Source organism: Stegostoma tigrinum, chromosome 7 (assembly GCF_030684315.1).
Source record: "Stegostoma tigrinum isolate sSteTig4 chromosome 7, sSteTig4.hap1, whole genome shotgun sequence".
Lineage (NCBI taxonomy): Eukaryota > Metazoa > Chordata > Chondrichthyes > Orectolobiformes > Stegostomatidae > Stegostoma > Stegostoma tigrinum.
The window spans coordinates 46,800,545-46,814,551 of NC_081360.1; positions in this window are offsets into that span (position 1 = coordinate 46,800,545).

Below are 14,007 nucleotides of genomic sequence, written 5' to 3' on the forward strand. Positions count from 1 at the left end.
ACCTTCCTGCAGCTGACCATTTTAACACAGCAGCCTGCTCACATGCCCACATGTTCATCTTCCGCGTGCTGCAGTGTTTCAGTGAATCACAGCGCAAACTGGAGGAACAACATCCCATCTTCAGGTGACGCAATTTACAGCCTTCTGGACTTAATACTGAGTTCAATACCTTCAAATTGTGAACCAACTCCTGTTTGTGTTAGCTTTACTTGTTATATGTTCTGTCACCGTGTCCTCTCCTCCACCTTACCGAGTGGGATTGTCTGTTCTTTCAAGCCTGGCACAACATTACTCCTATCCTCACATTCCGATCACTTAATCTGGACTATCAATATGCTTTTTCTCCCAGAACCCAACACCCCACCACTCCCACTCTGCCACCATGCCACCCTCCAACTATAGCATAAATGCTGTCCCATCCACACTTGACCAGCTCTGATGAAGAACCATCTAGACTAAAAACATTAGCTTGTTCTCGCTGCATTGATGCTGGCTCACTGCGATCTCTAGCATTTGTTGTTTTCAAATGAAACAGTTCTTCTTGTTGGTTTGCACTTGCCGCCGTTTTGTATATTCCTCTGCGGCTATTCCTGCCTTCCTACTATGGTGACTTCCCTGCACTCACTAACTTCTTCTGATATATATGTATCCCTAGTCTTAATTTTGTAATGTATGGCCTTATCCTGATCTTCACTATCATTTTGTACACTCTCAGTTGGCCTGTTATCTCTACAAAGATCTGATGTGCGTGTGTGTGCTTGCAAAGTGCATGGTGCATCTTAAATTCCTATTATCTGTTTAAAGTTCCACCTATGTGCAATCAGCCCCAGGAAGCTGCATCGAATGTAAGACAACAAAGTGTGGAACTGGATGAACACAGCAGGCTAAGCAGCATCTTAGGAGCACAAAAGCTGACGGTCTAGGCCCAAAACATCATCTTTTATGCTCCTAAGATGCTGCTTGGCCAGCTGTGTTCATCCAGCCGCACGCTTTGTTATCTTGGATTATCCAGCATCTGCAGTTCCCATTATCTCTGAGCTGCATCGAATATGTTTGGCAACAAAGTTGCAAGAGTATCATTTCACCATTAATACGTATAAATTTTCCATTCCTTTTGTCCTTCTCTCTTTTAATATGTCACGTCCCTGGAATTTACATTTTTTTTCTGACACCTGCTATGATACCTTTAAACACTCCTGATCTTTCTGAAACCTCCACTTTAATGAATGCCTTGCTACCTGCATGCATGCCATTCAAACATTCTGCAGAAAATGAACTAATTGCAGTCCTTTCCAAAAACAGGGGATGATCTACATTTTGTTTTAGATTTCTACTATGAAATAATTGATCATAGGTGTAGCCTCCATCCATCCGAAGCATGTTTTTTGCATGTAGTGCACAGGCTAAAGCAGTTGTCAATTTACTCGGCTGTTGGTAAGGAAAAATTTTTCAAAGATTTTTCAATCACAGTGTGATATCTCTTACAAATTCCGTCACGACAGGAATTTCTGTTCCTGTCTGCAATGTTACAAAATTCCAATTGTCATAATACTCTTTGTTTCCTCATTGGCACATGCTTCTCCAGTATCAGTGAGAAATTTAGCTGGCATTCCATATCTCATTCCTATTTAGCTATCTTCCCATTATTATTCAGTTGACAATTTTTAAAGTTTTTTATTATAAACTATCATTGACTGTCTAACTCTTGCTACTGTGCCTACAAAACGTAGGAGAAAAATACCACAGCCACCTCTTTCTGTAGTCTGCGATGTAGACCAATTTTATTGTTCCTATTGTTAAGGCCACTTGTGCCATAAAAGCATCAGAAATTAATATCTACGCTAAAAAAAATTAAAGCTTCAGACATCTGATCCAGAAATCGATCTCTCTATTCAATTCTAAAACCAGTTAAGAGCGAGAAACTATCGATGTTTGAGATCCTAACAGACCAACAATGTGACAGCTAGTACGGATGTAAAAATTTAAAAATGAAATTGCTGTAATCTCACACAGTTAAAGTATTTTTCCTGGAAGAATCATCTGGTTTTCTGAATTTATCAAAAAAAATTAAAAACCCTTATGGTTAAACAACAAGTCATCTTTCATATCAGTTTTATCCACACATTTTAAGAGAATGCCCAAACATTCTTCACTGTCCAGTTGCTCAGCTCTAAAGCTTGAGAACAGTTCACAGCTGATCTTGCTTCTAGCGGAAAGCAGCAGTGCCAGAGCTGTTCCTTGCTTTCTCTTTGATACAGATGTAAGGAGTGGTTGTGCATTCACTTTATCTCTCCATTCATCGTAAGCTTCCACTTCACAGAAGAACTGTGGAATATCATATCCTGTCACTTTTTATTTGGTTTCAGTCAGCTTTCTTCAAAAAGAAAGCAAGAACTGCAGATGCTGAAGTCAGAGTCAACACAGTGTGCAGCTGGAAGAACACAGCGTGCCAGGCAGCTTCAGAGGAGCAGGAGAGTTGATGTTTTGTGTCTGGACCAATCTTCAGAAAAGGGGAGGGAAAAGGACGATCAGAAATAATGAGAGAGAGGAGGGGTGGGGCTGGGGAAGATAGGTGGGATGGTGATAGGTGAGTGCAGGTAGGGAGTGGTGGGGATTGGTTAGTGGGATGGATGGAGCAGATAGGTGGGAGGGAAGACAGACAGATTATGTCAGATCAAGGAGGCAGGGTTGAGTGAGAGGTTTGAACATGGGATGTGGCTGGTGTTATTGTGGCACTGGAGGAGGCCCAGGATGGACATATCACCCAGGGAGTGGGAGTTAAAGTGGTTGGCGACTGGAACGTGTTGTCGTTTGTTGCGTACAGAATACAGATGCTCTACGAAACAGTCTCCGATTCTATGCTTGGTCTCACTGATGTAGAGGAGGCCACATCGGGAGCAGCAGGTCAGTGAGACCAAGCGAAGACTTGGGGACCATTTCATACAGCACCTGCTGGGTGATATGTCCATCCTGGGCCTCCACCAGCACCACAATAATACCAGCCACAAACTGGAGCAGCAGCATCACATATTCTGCCTCGGGAGCCTACAGCCCAATGGCCTAAACATGGAATTCACCAGTTTTTAAAATTTCCCCACCCCCCGGCTTCATCCCATGACCAACCCTCCCTCTCATCCCCCCCCTCCTTGACTTGACACAACTTGCCTATTCTCTCTCCCACCTATCTGCCCCACCCATCCCACTGACCAATCCCCACCACTCCCGACCTGGAGTCACCTATCACTATCATATCTACCTTCCCCAGCCCCACCCCTCCTTTCTCTATTTATTTCTGAGCTCCCTTCCCCCTCCCTATTTCTGAAGAAGGGTCCCAACCCGAAATGTCAACTTTCCTGCTCCTCTGATGCTGCCTGGCCTGCTGTTTCCCTCCAGCTCCACACTGTGTCAGCTTGCTTTAAAGACACTCGAATCACAGGCTTTGAAAAAAATCTTATTTATCTCCCATTTGAAGATAAATTTTAGTCTCCAGCCTTCACTTTAAGACGGCATCCTCTATTATGAATGTGAGAAGGCCTCCAAGCTTAGTAGTGAAAATAAACTGAGACTTGAATAGAGACTGTTTAATGCTTATCACAGAGCTTAGATGTCCATTCATATCCCACCTTTGTGCCGGACGACTCTTCCTTGGCTACACATTCCCTTGTGCCTCAGGGAAACCAGATTAACCAAAGAAGACTGAAGAGAAAAGAAAATTATCAGCGCCTTTGAGGCAATGTGAATTACAATAAAGTTTTAAAAGAAATTTACAGAATTTAAATTTAAATGTCTGCACATTTAAATACTCTTTTATAAAACCAAATTGATTAAATCAAACCAAGCAAAAATGACAAAGGCCCTTAGGAGCACTATAATTTAATTCAACACTGCAAAAGAATACACATCCAAGTATCTGGATGTGAGTTTGCTCACTGAGCTGGAAGGTTCGTTTTCAGACGTTTTGTCACCATTCTAGGTAACATCATCAGTGAGCCTCCGATGAAGCACTGGTGTTATGTCCCGCTTTCTATTTATTTGTTTAGGTTTCCTTGGGTTGGTGATGTCATTTCCTGTTCTTTTTCTCAGAGGATGGTAGATAGGCTCCAAATCAACGTGTTTGTTGATGGAGTTCCGGTTGGAATGCCATGCTTCTAGGAATTCTTGTGCGTGTCTCTGTTTGGCTTGTCCTAGGATGGATGTGTTGTCCCAATCAAAGTGGTGTCCTTCCTTATCTGTATGTAAGGATACCAGTGATAGTGGGTCATGTCGTTTTGTGGCTAGTTGATGTTCATGTATCCTGGTGGCCAGCTTTCTGCCTGTTTGTCCAATGTAGTGTTTGTCACAGTTCTTGCAAGGTATTTTGTAGATGACGTTCGTTTTGCTTGTTGTCTGTACAGGGTCTTTTAAGTTCATTAGCTGCTGTTTTAGTGCGTTGGTGGGTTTGTGGGCTACCCTGATGCCAAGGGGTCCAAGTAGTCTGGCAGTCATTTCAGAAATGTCTTTGATGTAGGGGAGAGTGGTTATGGTTTCTGAGCCCGTTTTGTCTGTTTGTTTGGGTTTGTTGCTGAGAAATCGGCGGACTGTGTTCATTGGGTACCCGTTCTTTTTGAATACGCTGTATAGGTGATACACCACCATAACAGTGCTGTAGGATTGGGCACCACAAGCCACAGAGGACTGAACTGATACCTGCTACCAGTAGATTTGTATTGGGTAAAAGTGATCATTCATTAACTACAAACTTCTTGATACTTGAAAGCCTAGCAGCCCTTGTTTATTGCTAGAAGCAAATGTAGCATTTTAATGTCTTTTTCACTCCTCTTTTCCTGTAATTCAATAAAAGTTAACAGTTTCAGTTGTTTGAATGATTTGCAACATGTGATGTTCCCGTATTGAACACTGACAAAATGTGATGCTACGCTGGACGACAGGAAAAAGGAGTATTTCCTTCAACAGGATTCAAACATGACATGGCACTAAGGTTAATCAATGAGACATGTTCACTCGAGGCTGCAGATTTTCTTTAACAACAGAACAAAAGTTTATTACATAAAGTAATAAATATCAAAAAATGCTAAATATGGAAGACAGATTGCAAAACCTAAATATTTCAATATATTTCCTGGCACTATCCATTACAGAGACTCAAGTGCAGGGAAGCGACACCTCTATCTCAACTCTTTAAGTTTCTACTTAATCAACTCTTAACAGTTTCCTTGCTGTTTATTGTGAAGACAATCTGATCACTGCTTTATAAATCTGCTGACGTGAACTTTTCACAAACCTGAAATCCTAAACTTTCTCCATTCTCATAACCGACAGATTGCTAACCACCCCTCCACACTCGAAAATTTCACAAAGTGAACCCTTCCGTTGAGGTGACTGGTTCTCTGAACTACCCCGAATCCTCTTTCTAAGAGAGAAACTAATGTTTCGGTACACAACCCTGGTGTCTTCTCAACTGAGAAAAATGTTGCTTTGTCCTAGATTCTTCTGAACTGAGAACAAACCTATTGGCCTTACACATTTACCCTACCTGTTATAAACAGAACTATATAGCCATCTGTCCGTAAATACCACAGGGCACCACTAGTCCCCCAACAAAAAGTTGGATTCAGATCACTATTTCGGAAGGGCATTTTGACATTTTGTTAATGAAAACTCTTCACAGAAATAATCAACACCCACCTACTGCTATTTTGGAATCCAAATTCCAAAAATGATATTTATGCATATAATACACCTTTTCATTACTCTCTATATATATATATAAATAAAAACTAATATTTAGTTAAAGTCAGCATAGATAACATTCATCACCATTACAAGGGGATTTCTACATTATAGTTTCCTGAGCTCTCTATCAGCAGGAGAAACACAGGAGCAGGCATCAAGTGTTCTCTACCAGGAATGCACAAAATATTTTGACACCTAACACTACAATAACCAATCTTGATCCTATTTTGTCCAGCTGCAGGTACAACATAACTTGTACAGAATCTTTAACAAAGTAATACACTCCTCAAAGAAAAATAAATGTATTTATTTTGCATCTGATTAGTAATGAGGTTCATTCGATCTAGTCATCCTAATTAGATTACGCCAACCTTCATACAGCATCTCTGACTCACAAACATTCTAAATTACTTCATAGTGGGGAAGGACAAAATTAAAAGCATAGATTGTTCTTGAAGCATTGCTTAAGACAGTAAGGTCAAATAGTTAGGACTGTAAGCTGACTGTAATCTCATTCATGAGCAAGCTGCCTTGATGGTCACATTATTGGGATGCTTTGGTATATCTGAAAGACCAATGTGGGGTTCTGATACCCAAATAGATGTCATTATTTGACATGGTACACACCATTGTCAGGAACTACATTTAAATTGCACAACTGATGCAGTTTTCAGGAGAACTGGAGTTCCCACACAGTTCTCGAGCAATTCATATGTCCAAATTTTTAAATTTTGGTTGAAATATGCACTTTAGCTTATTGCTCAAGTCTTTAATAAACTGAAAATAATATTTGCTGCTCATTTAAATCACATATGGTACAAATAAATAAAAATTAAAATAAACAAAGTGTGAAAATTTATGTAACTGGTTACTATGCAAAAGATGATTGGCATGTGCTGGGCTGACAATATTCAGTGTGCTGAGCAACGCAAATCGAAATAATTGGAACATTTTATGCTTGGATCAGGATAGTGTATTTAAAGGCTACATTCAGCCACGATCAGGGATACCAATCAAGACTGAATAAGCAGCTAGGGTAACATTAAGATTTTATTTGTAGAATATGTTGCCATCTGGAATAAACTGTATTTAAATTTTGACAAAATACTTCTATGAAAGTGTCAATAGGTCATGGCCCATTACCATTTTTCAGGCATTAACCAGCAGCAAAAGGCATGAAGCAGTCCTTCATCATTCATCAGGAGGGTACCACTCCCCAAAATGGTACCAACCGAGAAGCTGGCATGCGGTACCTCTTCCTGAAAAGAGCACTGGCCTCGCAATATTTGCTGTAAGACTGGATTGCCATGAGGGAGCCATGATGTGGTGGTACTGGTTTTGGACTGGGGTGGACAAAGTCAGAAGTCACACGACACCAGGTTATAGTCGAACTGTTTATTCAAGCTTTCAGAGTATAGCCCCTTTGTCAGGTGATGTGGAGCCAGTTTAACATATTACAAAAAACAAAGATTCTTAATGGGATCACTGCAGGCCTTAAGTGAAATGGTAGATATTAACACATACTGAATATAGAGACAGAAGGATCCCATGTGGATAATGCAGGCTGCTGCTCCCCACCCCACTCCCCGGCCACTAGCTCCTCTCCAACTCCTTTGTCTCCTTTTATCACCTACCTCGTGAGGAGCAGATGCAGCAATCCAATCCTTAGGCCTGCCTTGTTGACAACTCACCTGATACTGCTAATCACCTCAAGAGAAGGTGACTTGCAGAACTTAATTGTGGTTGTACCTCAGGACTCATCATCCGGGCACAGAGGCCATCCCACGTAACCCCTTGCCTTCACTCAGGCTTCTACATACATAAAGATAACATCTGATACAGCACAGTGATGGGAAGTGATGGGACCCTTCAGGTCAGGACACTACCAGTGGGATCAAATGTGATCCTGACTGTGTGGGAAACAGTCACCTGATAATAACACCCCCATTCCCCACCCCCCAATAGCTAGTACCATATTTAAAGCCCAGTCGTACACGGCTTCAGGTACTGTAAGTCAGGAACTGGCCTTCACACTCGGAGTTTGGCCATTATCACAGAAAAAACACACCCTATATTGGAAAGGCAAGTTATCTCACTGCTTTGCTGACTGGGACCTGGAGGTGATAGAGAGCAAGAAAGTTCTTTATCCTACAGAAAGACATAGGAGAAAGGCCAGTCAGCTTGGGCCCATGCAGCAGGCCAGGTCAGAGAGTAATGCAGAAAGAAGGTCAATGACCTTCTGCACTCCACAAGGTTGAGTGCCAACATCTCTCTGCTACCTCACGCTCTCAGAGTTATCACTCACTCTCACCATGCCACTAACCCACCTCAAGCTCTGAAGCTCCTAACTCTGCCAGCCTTTTGTGCTTCCTATCCAGTTGCTGGGAAACACCTCCCTGCTCCTGCATCTCCACGAATGCCTCTCCCATCCCCTTCCATCATATTTACTCTTCTCTTTGTCTCATTGCAGGAAGTATTGTCCCACAGTCAGGCCGAGGGGGCAAAGATCAGCTTAATGGGGGATGGGGGTGCGTGTTGGTTCATGCAGACATGAGGCACCTTACGTCATACAAGGAAAAAGACCAGATTTGGCTGCAGAAGAATGTATCTGCTCATGTGAGGGCCTGAAGACTTCAATGGGTAACCAATCCAGTGAGCTTAACTGTGCTGACCTGCACTGTCCTTCCACTAAAACCAATGTTAACTCATATCAAACCTGCACAAGCTGTTATATGCAATTAATTCCTTCTCTTTTCTTCGCCTCTCCTCTTATCTTGTCTTCTCTTCTTCAGGCACCAACTCTGCCAGGGAGAGTTGTGTGCCAGAAACCCTGGGCTCCAACTTCCCAACTGAGGAGGATGTCGCTGAACTTTCAAGAATGCACCAGTAAGGTGCTCATCTGCACCCTCCATCAACTCAGAGGCTCTCTCCTCAGCAGCCACACTTGCTACATTAGAGTCTGAAGTGCAATCTGGTGAGCACTTGACTGCCAAGGGTCCTTGACCTCTTTCTAGTTGCCCCTCCCTCTCCTTGGAGTTGGTAGCTGAACCGTCAGCTTCATGACCCTTAGTTTTGCAGATTGTTTGAGGTTCTCTAGTGCTAATTCTGTTCCACTGCGATTGAATTCCAGCATTCAAAACACGGGAAGGTTTTCCTTACTTAAGAGGGATTTCTGAAGACGGGTCCAGACCCGAAACGTCAGCTTTCCTGCTCCTCTGATGTTGCCAGGCCTGCTGCGTTCATCCAGCTTCACGCCGTGTTATCTCAGATCCTCCAGCATCGGCAGTTCCTACTATCTCAGAGTTTTTCTTACTCTTTTCTTTTTAACTGGTTTGCAGGACTCAGATTGAGAAAGGCCTTTACCTGCATCACAGGGGTAACTAAGGGTTAGCTCTTTAACTGTGACATGTTACTGCTCAAACCAGGCTGGTACACTCAAAAAGCTCTGTCCCACGAGCACTCTCCAGAAGAGATGAAACAGCTTTTTAGCCAGTGCCCTAATGTATTCTTCAAAGGGAAAAACTGAAAAAGTGTCTGCAGTTTGAGACATTATCTACAGGGGTGGATTGCTGTCTAACAGTGGTTATCAGCCATCTTTGTAGTCACAAGAGATGATAGTTCAATGTGTTTGAAGTTTCTGTGACCGTTAAGCTATTTACAACCGATTGGTCCCACAAGGAATTTTTGGCAGCCAACTACTGAGTCCACCTGCAGTCGTTTCGCTTCAATAGCAATCCTCTTTTAAAAAGCACATTTTGGAATCAAATGCGAAAAGGTCCATAGTATTTCAGGGTTCTGACCCGCCATCAGAACAACTCTCATCAGGCCTGGGCCCTCTAGGCCCAATAGCCCTGAGGTAATCACCAAGACCAATTACAGAGCAGGATCCTTCCACTCCAGTTGCAGAGGCTGTGGGACTACATTTGGGCATGGTTAGTATTTCCTTCCTTCCCCTCCCATGGAGAGCTCCTAAGTAGAGCAGGTGATACATCACTGTGAACAATACTGCATTTTTGAAAATATGCACTTGTATTCTTAAAATGACTTTCTCATTGTCAGACCTGGTTAAATCACACCCATGTGAGAGATGAGCAGTCTCTTCAGACATACCAAAACTGAACAAAGCTATAATTGCCGAGCATTACTCATTTCTCACAAGCAACTGACTCCTTTACTGCCTCAGACATCAGGGATCCTTGGCCCATGACATTAGTAAGTGCAGCCAAAGCATTGCATTTAATTGTGGACAGCACTGAGGCTAAAGGCAACGTGCAAGGATTATGCTAGGGCCTGGTCTGTACACGTCCTCCACAACTGCACCCACGTTGTGATGATCGTTCCACTTACCACTCGAGGTAAAGGTTCATTCTATTAGCTTTTCAAAGGACTAAATTGCTGTCAAGGTTGTTCACATTTCCAGTTTCCTTCATAGTCCAGTAGCCTATGCTGAGAGTTCAATAGTGCCCTACAGGATGCTCAAGCATTTTGGGGAAATTTAACTGTGTACACAAATTCAGAAACATCGAATGTTAACCGATGTTGGAAGGGTCAGAAGAAAATGGTTCGGGATTGCTCCCAAACTGCTGTCCATCATGAGAGACTTCTCTACACAACTCTCAGGTATTGTGCTGTTTTAAGTCTTAAAAGCCACATGTAATGTTACTGCCCTGTCTCATTGACTGTTTTCTCCCTAATGGCCAGAACACATTGTGTAGATTGTTGAAAGTAGGATCACTGGAAGCATAAAATCAGATGGATAACAAAACCTTTATTCAGCAACAGATAAGGTCAAAGGTTGTAAAATCAAAAAGGTACTCATTAAGTGAGGCGTGCCATATAATCCATAGAAAAATTGCACTATTGAAGAAAGTGGGTTCCAATTAGTTTTTGTCTGGCTTTTTGAGCTCAGTGATGCATTTCTGTTTAATGCTTTTTTTGGTTATCTCTCCGGGGCAATATTCTGATCATCACCCTCATCTTTATCCTAAGGAAATTACTGTCGATCCCGCATATATTCTGCATGTAGGTATTACCCCTTTGTCAGCTCTGGTTGTGAAGGACACAGCCTGCTCCAGTGATGCAGCACACCTCTTCTGGGCTAAGCTGCAAGGTTACAAACCTCTGCTTTGTGTCCATCTGAAGAGTTTGTAAAGGTGACATCAGCCATGTTTACAGGGAGTAATCCTGTCCCAGCAGTAATCCCTATAGGGCTTGAGAGGAGACAGGGTTCTGTGGGTTTTTTATGATGTACACATCATAGCAACTCTCAGAATTTTTTGTTCATTCATTCATGGGACGAGGGCATTGCTGGCTAGACCAGCATTTACTGACCAACCCTAATTACCAGAGCACAGTTCAGAGTAAACCACAATGCTATGGGTCTGGAGTCATACGTAGGCCAGACCAGACCATAGCGGTTTCCTTCCCTCAAGGGCATGAGTGAGCCAGATGGGTTTTTCCAAAAATCAAAAATGGATTCACGGTCATCATTAGGTTCTTAATCCCAGATTTCACAGGAATTCAAATTTCACCGTCTGCTGTGGCAGGATTCGAGCCCAAGTCCCCAGAACTTTACCTGCATCTCAGGATTAACAGTCCAATGATAATGCCACTAGACCATCACCTCCCAACTATGCAACATACAGATATCCTGTGTAGGCCTTAAAATCTAGCATTAATGGTCACATACAGTTTGAACAATGAAGCAGTGGAAGCCCTTTCAATTGACAAACGCGGCAGGTTGAGCAAAAGGACATTCTCAAAGCAGCATGGGTGCTGCCTTTTGCACCTCACCTGGGGGAAGCCAGCAATGTTGGAGACTCGGGCTGCAAGACTTTCCGCATCGCAAGGGGACGACGTGAAGTCCTGTGATTTGGTTAAAATGGTATCTGTTGAATCGGAGATGCTTTTGTGGGTCAGGGATTGGGAGGTACCATACAGGAATACCCACGCTTACTTGCCCACCCCCACCTCTCCTTGAAATGAGATGCTGGCATAAACAAACTCAGGGTAGCTATGCCCTCAGTGGTCAGCAGTTTGGGTTAACTATTCAGTCCTTCTGAGTGCAGGTCCAACAAATGAGGTTGATAATCGGCCCAGGACAGCTTTCATTGGTGCTTCTGACAGCTGTAGAACGTTACAGCGAGACCTATGGATGCAGGATTACAACTTCCTCTGGAAGCGGGGAGACTACTGCTGAAGGTCACTATTCTCTCTGGGCTTGCTGATGATGTTTGAACTACTCTCTTCTTTATTAATTGATTGAATCATTTATTGCCACGTGTATTCAATATAAGATACAGTGAAAAGCGTGTACTGTCACCACGTATGGCAACATTCACGTTAACTTAAAATAAAACAAATCTTCCTTCTCTGTTGCTACAGTGCCGCTCCTGGCTACAGCTGCCCACACCATGCTGTCACTGAGACCCACTCCACATGGAAGCAAGGATCTAACTCCAGGCTGCACAGGCCAGCTGACTCTGTAGCTAAGCTACCTGTGAAGACACTGCTGCTCCAGAGCCCATTGAAGTCGCCTTCCTGCTGGAGAACTCTCTTTTTCAGGTAAGTTTGAGCAAAAATTAAATAAAACTGAGAAAACAAAAAGGGAAAAATGGATAAAGAAAAGAAAAAGAAACAGCAGATGAAGAGGACAAGCTCGGGCACAGGAGCCCAGACACTGCCTACTCTGCTGCCACCGTCTTGGACATTGTGGCATTGCTTCAAATGCAAAAACAACGATTTGAGCCATAGTATTGCTCACATCAGAGGCATTAGCAGATAGCTTGTGGAAAATGGCATTAGGAGAACACCATTTCATTAATGCTATTCCTGAGCTAAGGTGTTGTAGAGATTTCACAAGGTCGACATCAAGCCTCAGTAAGGAGCCCGGAGGTGGAGCTGTGTAATCCTACCCAAATGCATGTTGCATGTCTAAAATCCTCAAGCTACATTGAGCGAACAGAATTCTGGAAGTAGGCCACTATGTTGGCCCCAGTCCCAAATAAACGCACTTTTGCACATCACAGCACTTGTCCTCGCATACCTGCAGTCCAGTTTGTGAATGTGGCAGTTCCATAGTGCTGTTGTTAAGTGTTGTAGTCTGAATCAGTCGATGAATATAATTGCCCTAGCAGGGCCTCACACTTAAAGCAATTTTCTCTTCCCCAAAAGAATACCGCTAACTTGTTCCACCGACTCTGCTCGTGGTGGCAACTATTCAATCAAATGTGGCAAGGTTTCAACCTCAGGTCCTTGTAGAGACTTTCACGCTTTGCTTGAAAAACCAGATTATCTCTCCTATCCTTCTTGTCACTTTTTAGGTTCCTGATGACTATTCAGTCTCCCATTTCCATTCTGCCCATTAAGTGTTAGCGACTCCAGTTTATCCATAGAGTCCATGGTTTTTGTGAATTACCTACTTTGTTGGCCCTATACTCTATTCATCCGGAGGCCACAGTAATAGGGAGCTGTGAACACACTCCTTCCACGACGTCTCCTATTTATATAGAGAGAAGGTTTACCAAATTGTTGCCTGGGATGGCAGGACTGTCATATAAGGAGATATTGAGTTAGTTAAGATTGTATTCACTGGAGATCAGAGACCTATAAAATTCTAACAGGACTAGACAATTTTGATGCAAGGAGGATGTTCCCAATGATGGAAAAGTCCAGAACAGAGGGTCATAGTTGAAGGAAAAGCGATGAGGAGAAATTTTTCCACCTAGAGGATGGTGATCCTGTGGAATTCATTACCACAGAAAGTGGTAGAGGCTAAAATGTGTATTTTCAAGGAACAGGTCAATATAGCTTTGGTGGCTAATGGGATCAAGGTATTTGGGGGTGGGGGAGGCAGGGTGAGAGTACTGAGCTTGATGATCAGCCATGATCATATTGAATTATGGAGCAGACTCGAGGGATCGAATGACCCACTCCTCCTCATACATCTATGAGTTAACATCCACTATCTTGAATTGTCCCTTTCACTGCGATAATTCCCTCAGTTGACCCCAGCCTGATGAAGTCAATTCCTGGACCTGAGTTTCCCACTTTTCCCAGGATTCCATGCACAGCCCCTGCTCGTCCTCTCACCATTAAAAACCAAAAGCCCAGGGCTGACCATGGATTCCCTGCTTCCCCCCAGACTGACTTGGAAGGAGATTAAAAACAGCCCAGCTCTCAGACTGACGTCTGACCAGCAGTCTGACTGATTAATCCCTGGCCTGACGTCTGCACTTAACATCAGGGCTGACAATGGCCCAACACCTAGACTGG